The sequence below is a fragment of the Athene cunicularia genome (genome assembly GCF_003259725.1).
Source record: "Athene cunicularia isolate RWA chromosome 2 unlocalized genomic scaffold, athCun1 chr2_part1, whole genome shotgun sequence".
In the NCBI taxonomy this organism is placed as follows: domain Eukaryota; kingdom Metazoa; phylum Chordata; class Aves; order Strigiformes; family Strigidae; genus Athene; species Athene cunicularia.
The window spans coordinates 100,846,660-100,872,803 of NW_020799095.1; the positions used below are offsets into that span (position 1 = coordinate 100,846,660).

Below are 26,144 nucleotides of genomic sequence, written 5' to 3' on the forward strand. Positions count from 1 at the left end.
CTCTCTCAGTGTGTCAGCATGTTTGTCTTTTCCACCTTCTTCTTAAGAAGTTCTCATTCATGTAGTTCCCTTGAGCTTCATGCTGTTGAAAAGCTATTGTATGTTGCTTTCATTTCGCCTACTACCCTGAAAATAAAAAGTATTTTTGTCAGGTAGTAGCCCATAACAGTTCTTGAAGGACAGTGTGGCTTTGCCTTGCACAAGGGAAGCCAACATCCCCAATTTGCATCTTGAACAATGTTGAACTCCATCCAATTTATCCCTTTATAACCAGCATATGGAAAAGTAGGAAAACTGGGGTGTACACACATTTCCCTATTGTCGAGATGGGGAAAGCAATGGCTTTCACTGAAATGCTTAATCTCTTCTCCTCTCAGTTCCTGTCAGCTGTTTGTCGTACTGAATTTTACAAAATATAATGAAATTTTTTCAGGTAGTGGAAAGTTCTTAAAGCTGAAAATATTTTAATGCAGAAATAATAAGGGGAAACAAGCATTTGAATAACACTTGGTGATGTTTTGGGTTAATTTGGGGAATGTCTGATATTGTACACATTAAAAATCCTTGAGACTGATTTCAGCTGGGACTTCATGCATGATATTATGAGACTGAAGTGGGCAAAATCTTTGTCTTTGCTTCCTGGAAAAGCATCATGTTTCAGACCTTCATTTAGGGGAGAGAAATTGATAGTATTACATTGTATACCATCTTGTAGATGCCAAATTCCTTACAAATGTACTATCTACAAGTAGTAAGCTTCAAGATGCTTAGAAGAAAACACAATGTAATAAAAGGTGGTCTGAAATGAAGATGATGTATCAAACAAAAAGAGTGCTTTAGGTTATAAATATTCTAATTTAGCTGTGTGCGTTCTAAATTGTCTTTGTAGTCCAGCTCGGAAAGGCTAATTTTTCATAGTCTAAGACAAGGCAAATGTCAGCCAGTGCAGAATACTCAGGGCATAATTCAGCTCAGGATTGCAGATAGGTAGTTACCAGAGAAGTCAGAAAAATGCATGTATGAATCTAGAAGCAGAATTTGCCTTTAGTTTCAAGGCTTGCTTTAGTCAGTGTCATAGGAGATAGCATTGCACCTCAGGCAAGAAAATGTGACTGTTTAATGTTGGAGACAGATCTCATGCTTAAGCCCAGAATCTGAAGTATAACTGTTGTTTGTTTTTATTTTAGCAGGGAAAAAGAGCAATAATCCCAACTGGCAGTCCAAAAATAACCAGATTGGAGGGTGGAAGGAAAAAGAAGGAAAAGGGAAGAGAAAAATGGAGAGGTAAATTGCTATTCTGTAGACACAGTTCCCTTGCAAGGAGGAGCAGGGAATCAGCATTTTGTCAAGAGTATGTGGAAATAGTGTTTCATGGTGTATGGTGACTCTGTAAATGAGGAACAGAGACACCACTGCTATGCGACATCATTTGAAATGATTAATGAAAATAACGTGGGAGAGAAAGGGGAAGACACCATCTCTAGTTCTCTTCTGGAGATGTTAAAATCTTATGGTCAGTGGTCTCATAAATTTCCTGAAATAGCTCCTGAATAGTGGACTATTACTGTTTCTAGTAATTCACTATCATGTTATCTCTCCCCATTTCTTTTTTAACTTCTGGTCTCACATAAATATTTCTAGTCTAGGTGGTTCAAGCATCAGGAAAGACTGATTCTTTGCAATGAAAAATGGTGGTGCAGCAGGAGATTCTTATTTGTTGAATCTTCTTTCCTTGATCATCGTATTATTGGGTGTTGTGCATGCTGTGGGATAATGGCATGTTTAGGCCCTGATATGCTTATATTTTGCATTTTCTTCACATTTGTGCAAATGATAAACCTCAGCCACAATGGAAAGAATGTTATGAGTCCTGAGATGGATTCTCCCTTTTTTTTTCTGATTCAGAAGTGAGCTGTGATATGATACTATTTTGACACTGGAAATGTGAAGGGAGAAAAGTAGAAAATATGAGACTTTAAAAGTGCTCTGAATCCACTCTTAATGTCTATTGCTTTTTTCCTCATGAAAATAAATTTAAATGTTTTCCTCCTGAACATTTTAAAAATTCAATATATTCCTGCTGCTGCTGCTAGGTATTACATAGGCTGCCTTTTTTAAGGTTTGAACCATAAATACAACACAGTGGGATATTTTAGTAGTGATGCATAATATTTCTTTATATTATTTTACTTTAATTTTATAGATTTGTTTTATAATATATGTTTGCAACTTGGACCATTTCTTCTAAATTATGTATTAGTGATTGCAGTAAAAGTTCGTAGTTTCTTCTGGCCATTTTTCTCTCCCTCTGCTGTAAAAGAATAGATGGCAACACGTAATGATATTCCTTCTATCATCTTATATTTATATAAGAGATACTAATATAAAATATATATAAAGATACATATTTATATCAGCTGAGTGGCCTGGAGAAGGCTGAAATAACCCAAACTCCACTCAAAGACTGTAAATGCTGCCCATTGTTTTGCTGCAGAAGTAAATGCAGAGTCTTGTGTCTGGGCTGGGATAACCCTATGCAACAGCACATAGTGGGAGGCCAGCTGACTAAAAAGCAGCTTTACAGCTATTGGAGGCATTCATGGACAACAAGTTGGGCATGAGTCTGCAATGTGCCCTTGCAGCAAAGACAGGCAGTCATGTCCCAGGTAGTGTTAGCAAGCATAACCAGCAGGTCTTTCCCCTCTGTTTGGCACTCGTGAGACCACATCAGAACTATGATCAGTTGGGGGTTCCCCAGTAAGAGAAATACATTGTCATGCTGAGTTGAGTCCAGCAGAGAACTGCCAAGATGGTCATGGGACTGGAGTACAGCAGAGGTTGTTCAAGGTGATGCTGAGAGAACTGGGTTTGCTCAGCATTAAAAAGAGATGGCTGATAGGAAGTCATTGCTCACTTCAGGTACCTGGGGCATACAGAGGAAACAGGGCCAGACCCTCCTCAGAGGTGTGTAGTGAAAGGACCAGAAGCCACAGACAAAATGAAACAGGAAATTCTGACTAATAGGGGTGGAGGGAAATTACCAGGGGTAGAATCACTAGAGCAAATGTCTTGAGAGGCTATGGGATCTCTGTCCTTGGAGGTTTGCGGAACTTGGCTGGACTTGGTTTGAGATGGGTGCTCAGACCAGATGAGCTCTGGAGATTGCCACTAACTCACATGTTTTTGTGCATACTAGTGAAAGGACAAGAGGGAGATAAATTGAATCTCCTGTGGGACTGTGTAGAATACGAGGTATCTCCTTAGTTAGAATTGTATGAATGTTTGTGGGTTGGTTTTGATGTTGGTTTTTTTTTTACTGAAATGCTCTGGCTCTTACCTTAACTTACTTGGAGATATTTCTATAGTTTCTCATTTTAAGATGAGTTTTGAGTATTTGTATGTTTGTCAGCTTTGCAATCATAACAGTAAATCTTTCTCATAATATCTCTAGCAACTGATAAGGACCTTAATGATCCAATGCCCTATTTCTTTGTAATCTTTGATCAATGAAGTAGATAACAAAATCAATTTCTGAATTATTCTGGCTTGGGTTTAACTTGGATAGTGTCTGTAAATACTTAGTAGAGATGATTTACATTTATCTGTGTCTCGGTTTCTGCTTCAGGCTCTCAGCAAGCTCCAGCAGATATGAAATGGATATGAAAGGCTGTAGCAATAGTTAGAAGGCTCTTTTCAGAACTGTGATTCTAGAAATGTTTTTTGTGTGTAGTGATTTTAAGTTCTGGAGGACAAGATAAAAGGCTACCAGTCTTCCAAACAGGTGAGACCCAGTGTAATCAAGTGTCTGATGGCATTACTTTGAAAGAAGAATGCAAAAAGTACATTTTGTGTAGCTTTATTTCAAATCACTCAATTGCGTTGAACCCATCTGCGAGATGTTAATTTACCTTCTGGAGGCTGCTTTCTTGAACCTTCTTGAAAGCTCAGTGGTTCACCAGCTTTGAGCCCATACAGACTGGGCAGCTGTCCAGCTAACAAAAGAATCTCCCAAGCAAGGATTGCAATGTACCGGTGTGACTTATCTGACTTAGATGTCTTCTCTATTGCCACATGTCAGTCATCTGAACATACAGTTTTTGAACTGTGTTTGGGCGTCTCCTTTCAGGAGGGCACTTGATGTCTCTCCTGAGCTCAGTTGAGGACAATTCCTCCTGTAGAAGTCTCCCAGTATCTCTCTTTTCATGGGAGCCCTTGGAGCAAGGTTTGAGCTGCATGAACTATTGTGATGAAGGCAGCTTGTCCAGTGATCCATTGAGGCAGGAGCCGTATGGCCCTGCTGTGCCCCATCGGATCAGAATTTGTCCGTATGTGTGCAGGTAGGATGCCAAGAAATTCGCCATCACTGCTGAACCAGCTTATCCCACTTGCAGCCTGTTCCCTTTGCAAGCAGTCCCTGGCAGGCAGGGCACCAGGGACGGATGGCAGGGATTAGCTAGCAGTGGCTGACCCTACTCACGGTGGGGGCAAGTGCAGGAACCCACATGCATATGTTGTGCAGTGCCCACTGACTGGACTCAGCACCATGTCTATGTCCACGCTTGCTAAACCCCAAGTTTCTTGGAACCATAATTGCAGCAGTGTACGTGGGTGGACTGGTTTGTGCAGAAGATGCAGTCACTTCACTGATGGTGGCCTGAAGAGGCTTTTGGTGTAACTGGCATGAACTGTGTGATGCAGCCTGGTCAGGTGCTCAGGGCAGCAGTCAGGAACTGCACTCTACGCTGCTTCACATTTTGTACTCTTTTCCATTCAATAACAACAGAAAGTGGTTGTGGTCCTGCTCCAGCTCCCACTAAAGTCTGCCAGTGGTGCTGGAGGAAGAGATGGCCCATTCACCACATTAGTATAATTTGGATTATCCTGAGAGAGGGAGAAAGAAAGAGAATTAAAAAGTGAACTGAACAGAGGGAATGTCATGCAAAAATACATTCTTTTCTGTGTGATTTTGTAGTCAGTACTTCATTCTCCCTTGGATAAGTTGGAATTACAATTTTTAAGTATTAATTTAAAATGAAGCTAATATTAAGGTGATCTATAATCAGTCCTTAAAAGTATTTTAACTAGTATTACATTCAGAGAAATGCTAATGTATTGCCGCTTCCTGAAATGTATATACCTCCTATGAACTACGCAGACTGCTTTAAAAGAATCATGTCATCAGTTTGGCCAGCTGACAAGGCATATGGCAAACTCTTTTATGACTCCTGTTATCTGTAATGATAGCTGTTTGTGTAGCTGTGCTATTCACTAAGCGAAGGTAGAACAGTAGTGCAGCAGTTGCTACTAAGTGGAGCAAACTGCAAGAGGACCAAAAAAAAAAAAAAAAAGAAGACCAACGTTTTGGAAATGTGAGAAAAAGAAAAAAAAAAAAAAAAGCAGTGCAGTCACCCAGGGGAGTTTCTATAGCAGCAGTAATCTGAAACACCCAGGCACATTGCCAAGAGCTCCAGTAGGTTGTTAATCAAAACTTCCAAGTCTCCTGCCAATCCAAGGCTCTCTCAGCATCAGAAGGGAAAACTGTCACATAATGATGTGATACTTAACTTGCATAAAGAGTTTTTAATTTTTTTTTTGGTGAGGAGTATTCTTGTTTTATTCTTTTTCAGTCTATAAAATTACCCTTCCCATTGGACTTTTAACTGAAGTAATGTGTTTTTATACATTAATACATTTAATTTTTACTAAACATACAGGACACTTTCTGATACCCTGGAGAGTATATTCTCTTTTATTGGCTTCAATTAGGTGTTCCAGTAGTAATATGCAAATTTTATAATCCTTCCTAGGAATGGAGTAAAAGAGCATTGAGAAGATTAAACAGGTGTCTGTGTAAAGCACTTTAATTGTAATGTAAAATTTAAGTAAACTCTCTATAAGCATTCCAGTTATCTATATAGTTAACGATAATATATGGCTTTGCTCCAGGCATTGAATTAACTGAAAAATAACGTCAGACACTTCCTGTTTAGAGGGATAGTTGGTTTCTTAATATTATCACACAGTAGGCATTTTTTTCAACTTGATGCTGACAAAGCCCATTATCTAGGAAATGTTTCTATCGTATAATCTTAGCAACAGTGAAGGCAGCAGTGATTTCAGTCTTTTCCATCTTAATTTTCTGGGTGATGGATTTTTCAGTTCACTTGCAGGAGGAGGGGAAGGCTGCGGGACGTAAAAGGAAAGTGTATTCTTTGGCATGGTTTTCCCTTCCCACTGCTTGCCTGGCAGGCCCTCGGCAGTCCCAGTGAAGGATGCCGGTGAGAGACAGGAGAGAGGGCAGGAGGCAGGAGCAGTAACCGCCGGCCATTCATACTGAGGGTGTTCCCTGGCACCTCACTGTTTGCTCCACTGATGGTGGGGTCAGCATTCATTTACACAGTCTGGCATGTTTTCAAGGGAAATTCACTGTTAAGGGAAGGGCTGAGAGGACACAGGAATGCTGGTGAGCTTGGAGGGATGTGTTTTATATATGGCAGCTGTGCTGCCATAGAAACCAACAGACCATACATAAGCATTGGCTTTCCATGTAAATAGCCATAATTGCCTTTGGACTGCCTAAACCTTGGGAGAGAGAGGGATTTATGGGGCTCAGGAGAGACGAAGTTCCCTCCTCCCGTGACCCTATTTTTCAAATATACCATATGCCAACAGGGTTCTTTTAAGGGAACAGTTAAAGATTATTAATGAAACAGAGCATCCTGTGGTTTTTTGTTGAATAACCCATATCCGTTGATTTGGAGAAAAGCTTTCAACCAGCATAATTTTCAGCCTGTCAAAATGGCATAGAGGAATTTGAAATGGAAGTATAATTCTGTGTATTGCTTTATCGTTCTCAAATTTCACGTTGTAGTTATTATTTAGCCCCTATATTCTGCTTACAAGAGTTCCAGATACTGACAGTAGAGTCGTTAATACCGTAAAGGTCCCTGTGTGACATAATAAATCAGTCTGTTACAGGCCGGAAGGCACACTGAATGGCCTTAGGCAAAATTGATGTAAAGTAATAAGCCTAAGAAGCTGGTAGGTATAAACTGAAATATTTTCAATGTAATAGGGCCACTCTAACTCAGTAGTAGTTAGCTTTTAGTTTGCTACGTTTACACTGTGGTTATGTAAGAAGTATACAGCTTGTTTTGGATCACTGGCTAGTTCAGAGTGCTGAAAGAATGTATATATTTTAATGTAAACACAGGAGGAATAAAACTGAGGCTAGCAATTTCACATTTCCTTGAAAAAGAAGCTTTACGCAAGGGTCAATAAATTAATTTCACTGTTTTGCCTATCTGACAACTCTCCTGAAAGGCACAGCTACACCTCTGTCAAACATGGGGTGGGTGTCGATGTAGGTAGATGCAAGATGACATTAATCTATTAGATAAAGTGACAGCTTTGAACATCATGGATTTCAGTGCAGGCTGGAGGCCCCAAGTAAATACTCAGATTAGTGAGTGGTCTTGAAAAGCCTGTGGTGGAGTGTGTGTGGTATGAATGAGTGCAATGCTCTTAGTAGTTGCAAACAATATTAATTTGCCCATTTGATTTGAACATTTTAGCTGTCTGAAAACTGGGCGTCTAGTCTGAGCTACTGTCTGGGTGCCTTTTCTGGCCACTGGAAAAGCAGTGATACATCTTGTCTTAACATGGCTAGATCAAATTACATGTGCTGAATATCATGCTTAGAATATTACTAGCCTGAGTATGCTTTTATGTGCCGCAGTCCATCACAGGCTCCCATCAAGTGGCATGTGTCTTCATGTCTTGGGCTCTTGCTTCAATAAAGATGATCAAAAGATCACTTCTTGAAAGAAAAGGGTAGAACTGGATGGCAATTTTGTGTTCAGGATAGACTGAAAACTGTAGTTTTAAACCCAAATGCATCAGTCAGTTATATAACAGAGAGTCTAAATCATGCCTGAGATACAGGCAGTCCACTTGTACAGCCATAAATTGTTGATCAGCTTCCTGAAAATGTTTTGCCCTTTCTGAATTACGGTAAAATTATTTACTGTCTAGTTCTTTTTCAAATGCTTGTGTCATACAAACTACTTTGTTAAAAATGGTACAAGCAAAGGGGTTTGAAAGCTAGAAACTCTGTAAGAGAGTTCAGTGTTTTAGGTGATACTGGGTTGATCAGTTTATGAAGACCACTTCATAAACTTCATGGTGGTCTTGTTCATTTCCACTTCTTCCTGGAAATGGAAAAAAAAAAAAAATGTACAGAAATCCTGGTTTTTGGATCCTTTTCAGTGGTGTTTTTTAAGAAATCCAATTACATAATGATCAGGAAGCTTTTCTAAAATCTTATCCCTGGAAGAGGATTCTTTCCTTTGCATCAATGGATTTTTAATGATGAAGGTGCTTCATATTGGACCTGTTTTAATAAAATGTAGTAACCCCTTCGAACTTTAAATGTGACTTAAAATGCTGCTTCTGCTTTTTTTTTTTTTTTTAATCTGGCAGAAACCAATGGTTTGATTTTCAGCTTTAAGCAGTTGTTCCTTTTATGAGATGTGTAGTGAGTTACAAATGTAAATTTCATCTGGGAAAAATACGTGAATTTTCTACTGCAGTTGGTCTCCTGGCATTCTGCCCCAGAATGGGGATAAACAAGGACATACATACAGGCTGAAGGAGGAACATACCTTTGATGTCAAGCGTGGTTTGATTTTAATGTCACAATTATTGCAGACCCTTGAATGATCAGATTTTAAGGATAATCTTACACATGCTGTGCCAGTGTTAGGGAGGAGGAATGTGGGAAGGACTGGAACATCACAGGGCATCAGTCACTTCTCTCACAGGTGTTTCCAGCTCTTCCATGAGTATGGTAGAAACAAATATGTCGCTGTAATCCTTGGCTATAGGAAAACCAAGTTTTGTTCTGAGATCCACCTTTACAGTCATCACTGATTCATATCATTGTGTTACACATTTCAGCTGGGCTCCTATTCCCATAATTTGTACTAACAAGAAAATTAGTCTCTTCTCTGAATCGCATTTAATATACCATTTCTGTTTTTCACATTCAGCCCACATGGTGCTATGTCTGAATAAAAGCAGATTGGCTTCCTTTTTTATTCAGAGACTCTGGCTAACCCTTATATACATAAGAGAACTGCATCAAAGTTACCACCCACTGAACATACACATTTTTTTCATGAATCAGGTCCAACTCCTGTTTAAAGGAAGTGGTTTAAAGGATGGGGTAGCTTCTTTACATGTTACGCAGATTCCTTCCCACTTCACAGATTCAGCAACAGCTATTGTTGGGAGCTAAAGAAGCCATTTTCCTACCAATATAAGTGAAATATTAGTCCTGCTCCATAATAAGCTTAGTGAGTATTTTTTTTACTGGATACTGAGGTAGTGAAGAACCACTAGAGATCTTGAGTAGAATATAAATAGATTACCTTTTATTGGGTCTCAATGAGAGGAAGCTGAGAAATACGCCAGCTGTTTAATTATTAATATTCAGTATAAATCAATAGCAAAATAAGCTTTGATGGTGATCTTCAAAAGGCCTTTAATCATTACTCCCCTCAGATACATAAAGTAAGTCTGAGCACTAGGGTTTAGCCTGTGTTTCTCTTAACTATACTGAAAGGTTACCACTGTGATGTCGCACTGACAATAATCAAGATAGCACCAGACATTTAAACACATTGGCATTTAGGGCTTTATTATTACCACGTGGTACACCTGAGTAATTCATGAGGCACTGATGACAGACTAATGAACAATACTCACCTAAATCCCATTGAAATTCGTTAAATTGCATGGTAGGGCTGTCTGTAGATTTTGGGACCATGTGGTGCATGTGCAGGGCACAGAGTGAAGGCAAACAAGCTCACAGTTTTGCTTTAGAGTAGTGCTCCCCTGACACCTGCCAAGATAATGATGAGCACACAGGGTCTCGGGGATACCTGAGGAACCCAGTTCCTTCGCCAGTCCACTTTTACAGTTTGAATTTGCACACTTTGTTTTGCATTTTATTTGGTATTGCAGAAAGATATGATACGTAAACTCCTGGGGAGTATATTCCCTAGTTTGTATACAAAAGTTATTCTAAATGCAGTGGGGTTGGGAGGATGTGTGGGATGTCCCACGGTGGAGCATGGGGAGAACAGGTTAATGCAGGAGTAAGTGACACTGAGAGAAAAGAATAATTTTATAGTAGATACTACAGAGTAAAGGTTGCCAAACTCTCTGGCTCTTGAAGCCATGCTGCAAAGTGTTCGAGAGCCACAGCTTCCTGATGGATGCCCTGTAGCTATCCGAAATAGGATCTGCCACTATTCTTACTGTAAGTCTTTACTCCCTCATTACATATTTCTGCTTCTTCAACCAAATCCGTGTCCTCCCACCTTCCGGCTGCTCTAACTCTATATTGCCTGCCCTGCTTCTCATCCCTGCTGTACAAGCTGTACTCACACCAGGTTGCAAATGCTCCAAAACTGCCTTTGCCTCTAAGCACTTCTCTTTCAACCTGTACAACTCCTTGTACAGCTACTTCACCTCAGCATCTCATCTGCAAAAAGTTGGAGGCTTGGAAGGTGTACTTAGGGCTGCAGCTAGAGCTATGCTTTGAATATGTGCAGCTTTAGTCTCTGGCTATGAGATATTGTGCGCTAGCCCAAGGTGCTCAGCCTGGTCTATGGTCTGCCATGCAGGCTCCTGGGATGAAGGGAGGCTGCTCTGTTTGTGCTATGACACTGCTGTCAAAATAGATCTGGTAGAAAGGCTTTCCTTGCAAGCTGTGCCCCAACACTGTTCTCCCCATGTTCTCATGTTGCTTAAGATGCCTGCAGTTGGGTGATGGTCTGCCATGAGAATCCTGCTTTGTATATGGAGTCTTTGGGGGGAAACAAGACAGAGAATGGGTGGGGAGGGTAGCAGCTGGTGTCTATGAACCATGCTAGATTTCCTTTCAGTGTCACCCAGTAACTTGGAGATGGGCTCTCTGCTGAAGTCATTAGCCCATCTGGTTTGCCTCATGGGTCATGTAAAAACATTTATCACCAACTGGGTTTTCTGATACATTTTTTTTTTTTTGATGATGATGATGATGATGCAACCTAAACTGAACCAGTATATGTAACTGTTCAGATGGTCAATTATACTACCTTTGCAGCTCTGACAGATACTGTTTAAGCTATAGCTTATGTTGTTATTTTTTAATCCATCTGTTTCAAGGAAATATTTTCATGAGGTAGCTTGAGAATCTGATCTGCAAAAACGTTTAAGTTCATGTGCTTTATACCGTATATGCAATTTGCTCAGCAAGATTGCTTTTCCTTTCGTTATTTTCTGGGGTATTGATACTGTACATAGGAAAAGATTTTTTTCCTTTTGGTAAACCAACCTCTAACAGCCACACTAGACATGTCAGAGTGCATTCTTTTCTTCTTTCCCTTACCTCCCCATATACATGCTTTGCTATTGCAGTGCCTCATTCAATTCTACAAGTAAGTGGACCTCTTTCCACTGCTCATGCCAGCATGTATTGCTTGGTGTGGGGTTAAGGGGTCACACTTACTGCTATTTTACTGCCTATTGCCAAGTCAACGTGAGGCTGTGCAGACTCCGTCTCTGCAGCTTCAAAATCTGAGTTCTATTGCCTGCTTCCAAATGTGCATCTGCCTCTTGAAGAGCAAAGTACTTCTTCTAGGGTGACAAGGTTTCATACACTGAGCCATCCAGATCATCTTATCATAAACTCACAATAATAAATCTTCCAAAGAAACATTCTCCTCTAGAAGTCCTGCTAATGAACATGGTGTTTGCTAAGGAAAATGGTTTGGTGCTATGAATCATTTTATTAGAGTTGTATCATTTTTCCACAAGGGAAACTCAGAGAATTATTCATCAATACAAAATAGCATGAAATTAAATCCAGGGTTTATTGGGTTTGGGTTTTTTTTTTTTTTTTGTCATTATCTTGAATTTCACTGTTTAAAAAATATTTGTTTTGGTATTTCTGTTCACTGAGTCATACTTGGAAATGACTTATCTTTTCCATTCTGTGACCTTGGCTTTTTCCTTTTGGGCCTTTTTACTACAGATAACATCGTATTTTAGTTAAACATATTATAGGATATTATGAGGTTGATAGTTACACAGCATTTTTTAAATCCCACATTGGGTCACTGAAGTGACAAAGCTCAACAGCAAGTCATTGGGAAAGACATCTTACTGGTGTGTTCCTGAAACATCCCAAATTGATGAAGTGAATTCACAGGTAGATTTGCTTTTTCACTTTTATTTCCTAAAACAGTACTTTAGAGCAAAATATTCTAGTGACTCACAACACACAATTTTTCGCTTGGTGTCATCTGATCAGGCAAACTCCTTTTACTGAAAGGCTTGATAAATAGTATCCAGTGCAATCCTAATTAGCCTAATCACTGAGAGTTGGAGAAGTTCCAGCTGCAAGGGATTTATTTAGTAAATATATCTTACCCCAACGATGGCCAAGAAGATCCTGAACTATATAATACCAAAGGTCAAGATCAAGTATAAGTTGTTGCTTTTCAATAAATGATTGTTAATAGAACTGTATTTCAGAACCTAAGAAAATGGTATTTAAATTGACCATCATCTTTGTGGAAAAGAAACATTTTCATATCCTCAAATATTTAACAGTCTGTGACTCAGCCAATTATCATCTGAATCATTTTGTTTAAATTTGTATCCTAGAACTGTAAAACTTAAGGAAAATTGTGCAATTTTAGAAGAAAAATGCAAGAACAAATCTTAGAGGAAGTGTTTCTCTGTGGAACATGACTCCTCAGTTTGTGCCCCATGACATAAAATTTTTGCCTTAAAGATGCTCTGTTTTGTTTTTCAGCACACCTGACAAATTACCTTCATGCATTATATCTTCTGAGGTGCTTGCCAATATTCAGGGCACTATATTGTTAACAAATATATTTTTGTTTTAGTTAAATTAGTAATTATTCACCTGTTTTCTTTGTTCCTTTTTTCCTAGTCCATCTCTTTTGTAGGAGTATGAAAAAGGTGTCCCTTTCCTTGGCAATCACCACCATTGCATTGGCATTACTAAATTTCCATCAGTTTTTGTAACTCAAGTTTTGGCATGCTGTTACGGCTGTTAAAACAGAATTGATTCATATGCTTCTGTGGGGCTTTTCACATGCTTGTGAATAGGCTTACCACCTAGCATAGCTTGTTTATCCTTTTTCTATCTGGTGCTAAACCAGTTGTATCTTGATTAATGCAACATTCATATCTAAATCTGAAGTCTGAAAATAAAAGTGGAGGGTTTTTTAACTTAGGCTAAGAGCTAAGCATCTAGTCAAAGCTAGTTGCTTAAGGTGTCTCTATAGGCAGTGGTGAGAAAAGGACATTCACAGAGTATGATTCTTCCTATCTGAAGCCCTTTCATAATTTAGAGGATATGGAGATGCCCGTTTCTCTCCGTTTTCTATTAAGGGAGCTTAGCTTATACCAAATGCCAACTTCCAAGATTAGTGGTATCAGTATAAGCTGTACTTCCACATCTCTTTTGCGTGTGCAGGACTGAACTGTAAAGTATATACCTGGGCATCACTGTCTGACCAAGAGTGGCATATTTTGTTGCTTCTGTAGAGGAGGTAACCCAGATACATTTAGAACAATTGATTAATGGATGCAGTTTCAAAAGCAGCCTGATAAAGACATTGCCCCATAAGCCTACTCTTGTAAATCGTATCCACCTGCAGCCTTTTCTCCACCCTATTGTTAAATGCCGTTATCTGTAGTGAGAGGCATAACTTGGATTGTTTAAACTTCCAGACACTAGCTGCAGTTTTTACTGTTTTCTCTGTAATGCCCTAATACATTCTTTGGAACTGTGAAATATTAATAGCAGCTGTTGGAGGTAGGAGAGTAGGGCTATCAGCACTGGCAGGTGGTCAAAGATCCTTTTTCATTCCGTGCTGTGGAAACAAGTGCTTTCTGTCCCCTTGGTTGTAACAGATTGTCTCTGTTACCGAATGAAATGTTCATGGCCCTACTCTGCGCCGTGGTTGGCACATATTTACTTTAGGCAGGTGAACTACCCCATTGAAATTGTTAGCTCTTCAGATGCTTAAAACATTGCATGTAGAACTGTTTGACAGACTGGTATCTAAGTTCGAACTACCTGGTCGTGAATACACACGACTGTGGTTAGGAAACTCTTGGAAAATGCATTGTTAAGCTTTTGCATGTGCTATTTATTTCTGGTAGCTGCAGCCTATATATCACTTACCTGTATAAAAGAGCTGCATGAAGGCATGTCTAGCTTATTGAGCGAAGGACTGGTATTTGATATGCTGTATGGTAGGTGCTCTCTTACTGTTGCTGGTCAGATGAAAAGAAGAAAAATGTTTTCAGTAAACTAGAGGCCAAGCAGTCTGAGAATGTTGGTTGTCTCTTACTACAGTTGGAACCATGGTAAAAAGTATCACCACTTTCATCTTTTCCTCAGTAACTTCATTTTCTATGAATTTTAATATTTTTATTTCATTTACTATCATCAAAATATTTGGAAACCATTCTCTGTCTCTCTCATGTATGTGAAAATTCACATACTTTTACTCAGTAGCTAAATATAATTTTTTTTTTGCAAGGAATAATGTCTCACTTTGACTTCTTTATTTGTCCTGGCTATAAGAATCATATTTTCATAATTAGCATCAATTGTGTTTATTTCCTTCAATATTTGACATGTGTCAAATACAACCAATAAGCAATAGCTCTGTATTTGTATAGTATTCTCACTTAAAAGCAAAGTTTAACGTTAATTTTATTATTTTCTTTATATTCTCTCTTTAAGTTACAGTAGATTCTACCTCATTTCTTAAAATTCTTGACCAAAGCATATAAACCTAATCTCTTTTGTAAAATGTAGGGTACATACCTCCTTTCATGCTTAGGCATGATGTATTTTTCTCTGAACTGAATACTTGAGTTTCTTTGACATAACTGGCAATTGCACAAGTATCTCTGAAGCTTAGACAGTTTTATTCATTTATAGATGTAACAAATGACTAGGCGACCTTGTCTGAATAAATGGATTTTGGAAATGCTTTAGCAACTTAGTCCATTAATGAAATATTCACATAAATGTACATATATCTACAACCACAAAAATTATTCACATACACAGAGAGATAATCATATGTATCTACACATGTGCATATATGCATAGATGTAGAACATGCAAAAATAATCTGAAAATAGAAGAAAAAAATAGCTTGAAATCCAGAAAAAGCACATTTAGGGTGGACAGAGGGAGATCTTAAATGCTAGGAGTATATAAGTCATATACCATTTGCTAACTTTTTTTTTAAAAAAAAAAAAAAAAAGAAACGAATTGAAAACAAACCCCACTAATTCCATGTTGTCAAAATGTATTGATATCCAGAGGTATGATAAACATCTTTCACTCCTCAGGTACTTGCCACTAGAGTTTACAAAGCCATTTTAGTAGTGACTTGTCCTATATGTACTAGCCACTAGAGGGGGGATGAAACACATGTTTTGTCATGAAGTTTTGCAGTTATTGGTTGCAGAAGTCTTGAGATTCTAGAAAATTTCTAGAGATTCTAGAAAATTTCTTTGAGATTCTAGAAAAAATCATTTTCAGTCTGTGTAGAGTATGGTCTTATGGCTGCTCATCTGCAGTCTTCTAACTTTGTCCTCCGGGTCTCATCCTCATTTCAAAATCACAGAATCACAGAACAAGTTAGGTAGGAAAGGACCTCTGGACGTCATCTGGTCCAAATACTCTGATCCTCAAAGTCAGTCCAGTTTCAAAGATAGAGCCAATTTCTAAGCTTGAGTGGGTGGCTCAGGCCTTTGTACAGGCAGGTTTTAAAGGTCTCCAAGAATGGAGATTCTGCAGCCTTTCTGGGAATACCTGATCCAGGATTTGACCACTAATGTCCATGGCTAACATTTTTTTCAGAAAATTTAATTGGCATATCCTTTGTCACAACTTGTATCTGTTGCCCTGCAACCTTTCATTGAGCACCACTTAGGAGAAGCTGTCTCTGTCTTCTCTACACCTTCCCACTGATCAGTTGAACACTCTTGTCATGTCCATCCTTACCCTTCTCTTCTTAAGACTGAGGAAGCAGTTCCCTCAGAGCTTCCTTTTATGTCCTCTGCTCCAGGACCCTAGTCAGTTTGGTAGCTCTCTGATGGACTTGATCCAATATATTTATGTCTTTTTGGGAAGCCCAAAACCAGATGTGGTTCTCGCAGTGTGGTCTCACAGGTGCCAAATAGAGGGAAAGAACCATTTTCCTTAACTTGCTGGCTATGCTTGTTAGTATAGCCCAGTAAGCAAATTTTAATCTTTCTCTGCTATTCCACATCTCTACTTCTTGCTTCTGCTTTCTGTTTGATCCTTAGTCTTCTTCAAACCTTTAAGCCCACCCTGACTTCCACTGTCAGTTTTTTCATGCTCCTGTTCTCCATTTCATCTCCTCTCTGTGCCAGATTTCCCTCCCCACTTTCTGCACTCTTCTCCATATTATGTGAAGAACATTCATCATTGTATGTAACTACTTCACATACTAAAAAGTTAGTCTTAGATGTTGTCAAGGCATGAGAGACCTGTTCAAATATATGAAAAATTAGGTCTGAGTTTTTCAAGGTTGTTGGCATCCTACCACAGTTTATCTCTTCAGAATAAAGGCTTCCATTGCAGCTGCAAGCACACTGCTATGTGAAATACAGAATAAATACTACTGCAGAGACTGTATTTCACCATATTTTGCATTAAATCATTTACCAGTTCTCCAGCATAGTTCTTGATTCTTTGTTCTCAGTGAGGTGCACAGGGTTCTATCAGAGGAATGGGTTTTATTCTTTCAAGTCATATTTGGAATAGAATGATAGGGAGTGTCAATCTGAATGAAGATAGGGGGGCTCTACAGAGAGACTTTGATAGATTGGATCAGTGGGACAATGTTAACGGGATGAGCTTCAACAAGGCCAAGTGCCAGGTCCTGCACTTGGGCCACAACAACCCCCTGCATGGCTACAGACTTGGGGAGGTGTGGCTGGAGAGCTGTCTGGAAGAGAAGGATCTGGGGGTTCTAACTGACAAGCAGCTGAACATGGCCAGCAGTGTGCCCAGGTGGCCAAGAAAGCCAACAGCATCCTGGCTTGTATTAGAAATAGTGTGACCAGCAGGAGCAGGGAGGTGACAGTCCCCCTGTGCTCTGCACTGGTGAGACCACACCTGGAGCATTGTGTCCAGTTTTGGGCACCACAATACGAGAGAGATCTCGAGGTGCTGGAGCGAGTGCAGAGGAGGGCAACACAGCTGGTGAAGGGCCTGGAGAACAAATCCTATGAGGAGCAATTGAAGGAGCCGGGACTGTTCAGTTTGAGGAGGAGAAGGCTGAGGGGAGACCTCATCACTCTCTACAGCTACCTGAAAGGACATTATAGAGATAGAAGAAGGAATAGCTTTAAACTGCAACAGGGGAGGTTTAGACTGGACATTTGGAAAAAATTTTTCACAGAAAGAGTGGTCAGACAGTGGAATAGGCTGCCCAGGGAGGTGGTGGAGTCACCATCCCTGGATGTATTTAAGGGTCATTTGGATGAGATGTTAGGGCTTATGGCATAGGGGAGAACTTTGTAGAGTAGGGCTGATGGTTGGACTCAGTGATCCCAGAGGTCTTTTCCAATCTGAATGATTCTGTGATTTATATATGGTTTCTGTGGAATTCTGAAATTAATGGAATGTTTCTAAGAGGCTGAGATGCACTGTAATGTTATCACAGAATTTATTTTCATATTTTCTGTACAGAACTCCACCCATTTCCCTAGCCATGACTTGTGGTATTTCTCCCTACCTTCCATACTGTGTAACCAATTGGAACATGTATGTCCAGACAGGAAGAGATCTGCTTAGGGGATAGATTTGAGCTAGTGCAGGAGTTCTCTGGATATGATGCATAAAGGCATATGAAAATGCTGTTATTTGAACATAATGTCTAAATACACTTGCAGAATTTGTTAATGTTACAAATTATAATTCAGGCACATTCTACTAGAGGATTTCAATAATTCTGCCACAGTTTTAATGTAACTCCCATTTGACAGTCAGCAGCATCTTGTCCTTGAGCCAGTGTCTTTCAGTACAAAGACTAGGTGAGCTTAGACCTATAGTCTCAAGAAGAGAGAAGATGAGGAAGACAGACAAGTGAAATTTTCTATTATGTAGTTTAAAAATCCTTTTGAAAAGTGAAAATAAAACATGTGATTGCAGTGATGCAAAACAAAAGTAAAGTGTATTACATAGCATCTATTCCTAGTCACTGTTATGAGACAGGAGTCTAAATGAACTATGTGAACCTGTGGTATGACCAGTGTGGAAATTCATGTAAGTTTACTCCAGATTCTTGATATGGGAGAGAAATGAGGAAAATGATAGTAAAAGTCAATCAAAAAATTAAGAATTGCCAGTCAGTCTGCTTGAAAGGCTGAGCTAGGAATTTGCTTCTTCTAGGTCATGGTAGGATTCAAAGTTGGTCATTTGGCTTTCTTTCTCATTTGGGAGACAGGATTGTTCATGTATTTGTGAGGGTTCAAGAGTAGTTGTTGACACTTAGTAAAATTGAGACTTTCTCTGTGCATGTATGACAGCTATGTCAGTACTGTAGTCTGCAATCCAGACCTCTGGACACTATTAAAAAGTAGGTATAGGAAAGGAATTAGCTGGCATCTTTGTTCAAGTACATAAAACTTCACAATGTGGAGAATAAGAAAGAAATAAAATACTGCAGGTAACTCTGAGTAAATGTACTTTTCAGCAAAGACAGCTATGAGAGCTAATTATGTGATGACAAAAGTATGTCGTAAAATTATTGTAAAACTGCTACATTGTTAGCACCTATCATCTGTAGTGACTGTTACTTCTACAGACGTTCCTATGTCAGCACCAAGCTGAGTGGTGCAGTTGACACTCCTGCGGGACACGATGCCATCCAGAGGGGCTGGACGAGCTCAAGAAGTAGGCCTGTGTGAACCTCATGAGGTTCAACAAGGCCACATGCAAGGTCCTGTACCTGGGTTGGGGCAACCTCTGGCATCAATACAGGCTGAGAAATGAAGGGATTGAGAGTAGCCATGCAGAGAAGAACTTGGGTGGGGCATGAAAATCTAGACATGAGCTGGCAATGTGCAGTTGCAGCCCAGAAAGTCAACTGTATTTTGGGCTGCATAAAAAGAAGCTTGGCCAGCAGGTCAAGGGAGGTGATTCTCCCCCTCTGTTCTCTCTGGTGAGAGCAAACATGGAGCACTGTGTTCAGTTCTGGGGCTCCCAACATAAGAAGGACATGGGCTTGTTGGAGCAGGCCCAGATGAGAGCCACAAAAGTGACCAGTGGGGTAGAACACCTCCTGTGACGACAGGCTGAGAGAATTGGGTTTGTTCAGCCTGAAGAAGAGCAGGCTCTGGGGTGACCTTACTGCAGCCCTTCAGTACTTAAAGAAGGTTTATACGAAAGATGGGGACAAACCTTTTAGTAGGGATTGTTGCAATAGGACAAGGGGTAATGGTTTTAAACTAAAAGAGGGTAGATTTAGATTAGATATAAGGAAGAAATTTTTTACAATGAGGGTAGTGAAACACAGGAACAGGTTGCCCACAGAGATGGAAACATTCAAGATCAGGCTGGATGGGGCTCTGAGCAACCTGATCTAGCTGAAGATGTCCCCGCTCATTGCAGGAGCATTGGACTAGATGACCTTTAAAGGCCTCTTCCAACCCAAACTGTTCTATGATTCTGTGATTCTGTGTTACTGTTGTGACCACGAAATAGGCATGCAGTCAACTCACATCACCTGTATAAGCAGTCTGAGCTCTTTATCTGTGGCTACATTTACTTCTCAGTATGTGCTACATCATTTTGTACTGTGCAGTCCACAAACTTAGCAAAAGTACAAGTCTGAGCTGTAAAGATTTTATTCTTTTACATAAATAGTTTCATGTTGAAAAGCTGCTGGTTTTCTTGCCATTATAAGATCTAAGAATATAAATATGATTTGGCATTTTAAAAAAATTAAATGTGCACATAGTAATGTCTCTTCTCATAAGATTCTCAAGTTTATAGTTTAGGAAAGCATTCACACATCCCAGTTCAAAAAGAAAGAAAAGTGGTTAAGGACACACTAGAAAAGATTATTTCTTATTTTAGGGCCATGTGTGCTTTTGCATCTTGAAAGAATTATGGCTCAATACTTGTGTTTTTCAGAAAATGGATTGTCATCCCATTTTATAGAGGGCAAAAGTGGAGCAAAGAGACGAGAAGTAATCTGCACAGTCATATAAAATAGGACCTTCACAAAAATAGGCTATTAACCCAGATTATGTGAATTCCTTTCTTCTAGTTTAATAAATAAATACATTTCCTCTTTCAAAAGGCATTAAACTTGTATAGTTTTGATTTTTTAATAAATCTTCTAAAATGTTCTTTGTGATAAAATCCTAAACTTCAATTTACTCTTTTTTTATCTCTTTGGCAAATGTTATTATTATGTTCTTTTGTCCTTTTTTTCATATACTACTATGCTCAATAATATTTCAGAGATAGGCAAGGAGTAATATTGGGCATTGCTAGGGTGCACTTACTTAAAACTTCATGAGAAACATGCAGCAACTGAGATAGAAAGCACTGCAGGGATTCAGGTTTATGATGTCATACTTTAAAAGTTATTCTAGAGAAAAACCCAGAGAGATCTTGACTAACATAGTGTTCTGGGTGGCAGTCCTGTATCTTAAAGATCCTTCATTTTACATTATCTCTGCTGCTCACATAGAACATCTGAATTAAAAGTAGGGCATCCCTTAGCATATGTCGATTGTAGTGGAACAATTTTTACCCAGAAAAAAAAACCAAACTAGTTTGTCACATATAATTCTCAAATATTTTAGGTCAAAACCTCAATTGTTATAAATCAAGATGAAGTTGTGGAAATATGTTTCATGGATGCTTTGCATTTCATCTGGTGAATGTTTTTCATGTGTTAATCAAAGCACAATATGCAACTATTTGATCATATATTTCACTAGGTTTTGTATCACTACAATAGTGATGTCGTCAGAACAGAAAATGCTTCTCAGTGGTATTTCTTACTATGAAGCTGTCCAGATTTGTGCTGTTTACTGCTGTAGGTAATAAAAATATCAAAGATTTACAGTGAATATAATATTAAGGTTGAATAAGGAAGTTGTATCAGTTTTGGAGAACCTCATTTCTGGCAAGCTGTGATTATATTTCCTGTCTATCATGCCGAGCCTAGTGTTTAGCAGTGGTTTATTGCCTAAGGATAAGGTAAGTAAAAGCCATTCATACTGAGGAACAAATACTAAAACGTTGTACAGTTAAGGTGACTGTGGTGGTTTGAAGGTGCGAAGTTATAATTCATAGCAGAAATGCTCCTTCAGCATCCTGCTGGGTGAGACCAAGGAGTGCCGCTTTCTTCCTGCCCTGCTTGCCATGTCCTGCTTTCCATGGGAAGGAATCCTCTTAGGTGGTGGAGACAGATGGGAGCCACCACTGCTGGTAATAGTAAGTGTAACCAGAAACCCAAAGTGGGGCAAATCTTGGGTTTAGTCATACTAGAACTTTGCTTCCTAACTTTCCCTCTGAGTCACTCCCCCTAAAACATGGGACAATGACAGTGCCTTTGTTGCCACCAGTTCCTTTTGTTACCATACTAAACCTTCATATGAGATTCAGGGCTGTTTATTCTGCTTAATTTAATGTATTCCATCTTGAAAGTTTCCCAAAATAGCCTTGGAAAAGAAATTAAAATCTATAATGGCTTTTTGCAATGTGGAAAGTAATGGCTATTAAAAGCTGACTGACAGGGTGCCTTCCTGCCTGTTGTCAAATGGAAATAGAAATTAAATTTAGCAGAGTTCATGAGTACTGCTACACTAAGGAGCTCTCAATCAGTACTAAAGTAGATAGGAACTGTCATGCCCATTTGCAACAGAAGCTGCAATCTGATGATAAAAATTTGCCTTCAACCTGCTCTCCTTGAACCAGTCAAGTCCCCATCAGATTCATGTGCCATTTCCCACCTAATAGTTGCATTTAAAGACTTTCAGAGTTCCACTGAAGTTTCCATGTTTTAGCATATAATATCTTCCCCATTGCAAATTGAACTGAGTTTCATTATGCGTTTAAGGTTTAGCTCAGTGTCACTAAAATGCTGGTCTTTCTAATGGTGAAAGGGGTTTACTGGATCATTTAAAATTCTGATGCTCTAAAGCATGAAGTTTTCCCAGTTACTACATCTTCTGTAAAAAGTCACAGACACATCCTTAAGGATGGCATTAAAATCTTCTTTCCACATCACAGGCATTTAACTCGTCATAATTTGTCCTGCTTTCTGATGTTCCTAAATGAGAAACACTCTATTTTTCTTTTAACTAATGTTCAGAAGAAATTCCATGAGGGAGAGATGTAGTTACTGAGCGAGCTTATCAACTTGAAATAGCACACTGAAGAACTTGAGAATGCATTTACGATAATTTGGAGAAGGTAAAATAGGCAGTTTGTCTCCCAGATATTGCCAGATCAAATGGAATTAGATTCTTTAGGCTCCATCTCCATGGTGATTGTAAATATAAAGTTGGCCATGATTTAAAAAAGGATTAAAGCTCATGGGTTGCTTCAGTTTTTTCATAGCGAACTTGAATTAAAGGCTCCCCTATCAAATGTTTTATCAAGAGATCCTAGGCTAGATTCCCAACATTTTAGTATGCATCCTTTCTTCATTTTGAAAATTTTAATAGTTCATTTCTGTAGTATTATACCCTGATACAAAACTTTAGCATTTGGAATTGAATGGTGCTTATTTTAGCATCTTAATTTCTTTCTCTAGGAGCACTTTCAAGTACTTACATTCTGTGCTAACATTAAGCAACAGCTTGTTCTGTTTGTTCTGTGGCAAAGTGAAATTAAAAAGCGGCTTTGTGAGCAGCTACCCCAGTAGATTAAAAGCAAATGATCCAGTTTTCTGATGCAGCTTGAATCATGTTGAAAAGGTGAACTCCTAGTACCTGTTGTAAAAGCATTGCATTTGATTTAAAAGGCAGCAAGCAGAAATAGTGCATTTTCTTCTTTGTTTAGGTGAGCTGCATTCCTGCTTCTGAGCAGTGCTAAAAAAAAAAAAAAAAAAAAAAAAAAAAAAAAAAAAAAAAAAAAAAAAAAAAAGACCTGAAACCCAAACTAACTGATTCAGTAAGGCAGAAAAGTCTCATTAGTAGCCTGAGCTTCTATGGCAGCTCCATGCTGGCATCTGATCATTTGGCTGTAGTGATTCAATCATTCCACGCAGCTAGTTTAGTGTGTTTCTCCATTCACATCACAGGAGATTAACTGAAAGTCTTGACCAGTGCTTGCCTGCATAGGCAGACTGAACTAATCTGTATTCCCACATACAAAGAATAAGGTCCTGACTTGTTGATCAACCTGTTAGCAACCACAGGGGAATTCTCAAGAGAATTGGAAAGTCAGAAATTTTGGGGATGGAAAGGTGAGAGATTTTACGAAACAACATTGCATAGCTTCCTGTTAAATGAGAGGAAGATACTATTCCAGTCAAGAACCGCCTAGTTCAAGAAGCTTTGTATTAAATAGAAATATTTATCATCATAGTTTATTTTTACAGGACAGGGATGTAAATTTTTTCAGTGAAGCATCTGAGTCATTCAGCTTTAAAGAAGAATTTGGTTAGGAGAAGAAAGAAATTAAGAAGGAAGGTAGGTAATAGCAAGCAATTAAATATATAGAAAAGTCCTGGCTAGCACAGGTTTGAGTATGGTAGTACAGCTGCCAAATGGCTTTACTGAAACAAAAAAAAAAAAAAAAAAAAAAAAAAAAAAAAGCTCCTGTATTGCTTTCTCACACTTCTGTAAATTCTCTAGAGATGTTGTAAATGCCTGTTGTGCAGCTGATATATTGCAGACAGCCATCTTGTAAAGAGGTTTAGGACATCTTTTATGATGACTGTTCAGCTGAACCACTTTGTCGTGCAGTAGTATGTTGCTACTATGATACATAATGGTCATTAACTGAGGATGGACCGATGCTCTGTGCAAATGTGGTAGTAAAAATTTCAAGACACACTAAAAAGCTCAGTGGAAAACAAAACTATTGGTAGAGAGAGAATGCTGATGAAAGAAACAGTCCTTTGTATATTTAGCAAGTCTGCATTTTCCCTCTTTTCTACTCTTACTTCCAGCCTCAGACCCATGTTTAATACTTTTTTGTCCCTAACATCTTTTTTTTCCTATGCTTCTAGCCAAAACATGGTCACAGAGTCTACAAACTCTTCCATATGATCACTCCCAAACATTTTGTAAAACAATCATAATAAATTGCCCCTCATTTCCTCTTTCCTGACTGTAAAAAGCAAAAGAAGATATAGGAAAACAAAAATAACATCAATACCGACACAGAGTTCTCTGAGGAAACTTTGTGACCTGATAGCTGTTGATGTCATTTCTCTCACTTCTTAAGCATGTTTTGTTTAAGATCCCATTGCATCATAATGTATTTATACTGGCATGTTCTTTAGACCAAGAACTGTGTCTGTGATTCTTGGCACATTTGGATGTAATTTGTTTGAATGATAGTTGAAGTCATATTTTATGTCTCGAAACTGCTTGCATTTGAATCACTGCTGTTGTAAGTTTTATTGTCTAGAGTAATAGAAATAGAACAAACTTCTCTTGATAAGGTGCTCTGTATTAAAACTGTGTCACTGATCTCAGGAAAAAGGTTATTGTTGTTTGTAAAGGAGCAAGTAGTCTGGGAAGTACTTCATTAAGCACACAGCAAAAAGCTATGAATATTCTTTTGTCTTCCTTGACAGGCAAATTTTATGTCGCAGCAAGTGCAGTGCTTTTCTTGAGCCTCTTTTATGATGTGACTTCACTGTGATATTTGTCACTTTTCAGTATTATGGGAAGTTTGGTCATTTGTTCAGATGTTTTACCTAGGGTCTGGCCTCTAACAGATTGAAGGGTAATGAGAGAAGCAGAATATGCCCTGACCATACTGAATTACATCATCGTATAGAGAGAGGGGAAAATAAATATAAACCAACCTTTTCTTCTATGGTCATTTAGCCATTTCTCATGTGATTGAAGCCTAAAAAGCTCCATTTCAGTAATTTATTGATGAAATAGATTAACAGAACTTTTTAATGTGTACATGTGCTGTAACAGCTTTGGATGGTAAATGGATTTTGCAAGACTACGTTTATCAAATGTGGAAACTTGGAAAGATGTGGTGTACACAAAAACCTTTAAAGCTGGAAACACTATAAAAGAGGATTAGAAAATAGACTTTTTATCTCAGACTGCTAGTAGTCTTTCAAAGGTGAATAAAATTCTCTGAGATGAAGCCACAAGACTAATATTAGATTACTTGGGCTTTCAGATGGTGTAGATGATTTGATATTATTTATGGAGCAGCTGGCTCCTGAATTATTGGATATAAACGTTAACAAAAGACTCTATTCATACTGAAAAATCCTCATCCTGTCACAGTAAGAGTACCATCCAAAATTCCAAATGAATGGATAGAAAACAATTATTCTGAAGTTGCTGAGCTGCAGAATAAGATAGAATTTTGCTGAGGTGAACAAATTATAAAGATCCTCTACAGAAAATTTGCATGGATTTTTTTTTTTCCAACCATGAGTTCAATCATCCAACAAAATGCTATGTTCTTCCTACAGAAAACATGTCACTATTCCAAATGAAAGCTGTTGTTTTAGTTTTGTTTCTCCTTTGAGGGCTCTATGCCAAGTGAAAACTATGAGGAAAAGACACACATGCACTATTGTCTAATAGGCTTTCCCAGTCCAGCCTGCAAAGCAGGACTCAGCTGCAGCATCATGGCTAGTCCCATGCAAATCTGATGGTTATGGTGACATGGTTGTGTGCTCTCAAGGTGTTACTGAAGAGTATTCCTATCAGTCATTCCAAACAGTAGCACTGAAGGTGAAGGGATACCCTAAATTGGAAAAAGGGACTTCCTTAAACCAGTCTTCATTCATTTCAGAGCCTGGATACTGGAGGGCTTGTCAGATACC

The 26,144-nt window shown here is 38.7% G+C and overlaps 1 protein-coding gene across 1 annotated transcript in view; it reads left to right on the forward strand.

The window, feature by feature from the left end:
• Nucleotides 1-26,144, forward strand: part of DLGAP1 (DLG associated protein 1) — a 403,111-nt gene that overhangs the window by 91,075 nt on the left and 285,892 nt on the right. Inside the window, exon 3 of the mRNA XM_026842706.1 lies at nt 1,188-1,284. The gene's annotated coding sequence lies outside the window, so the exon portion shown is untranslated. The remainder of the gene's footprint in view (nt 1-1,187; nt 1,285-26,144) is intronic.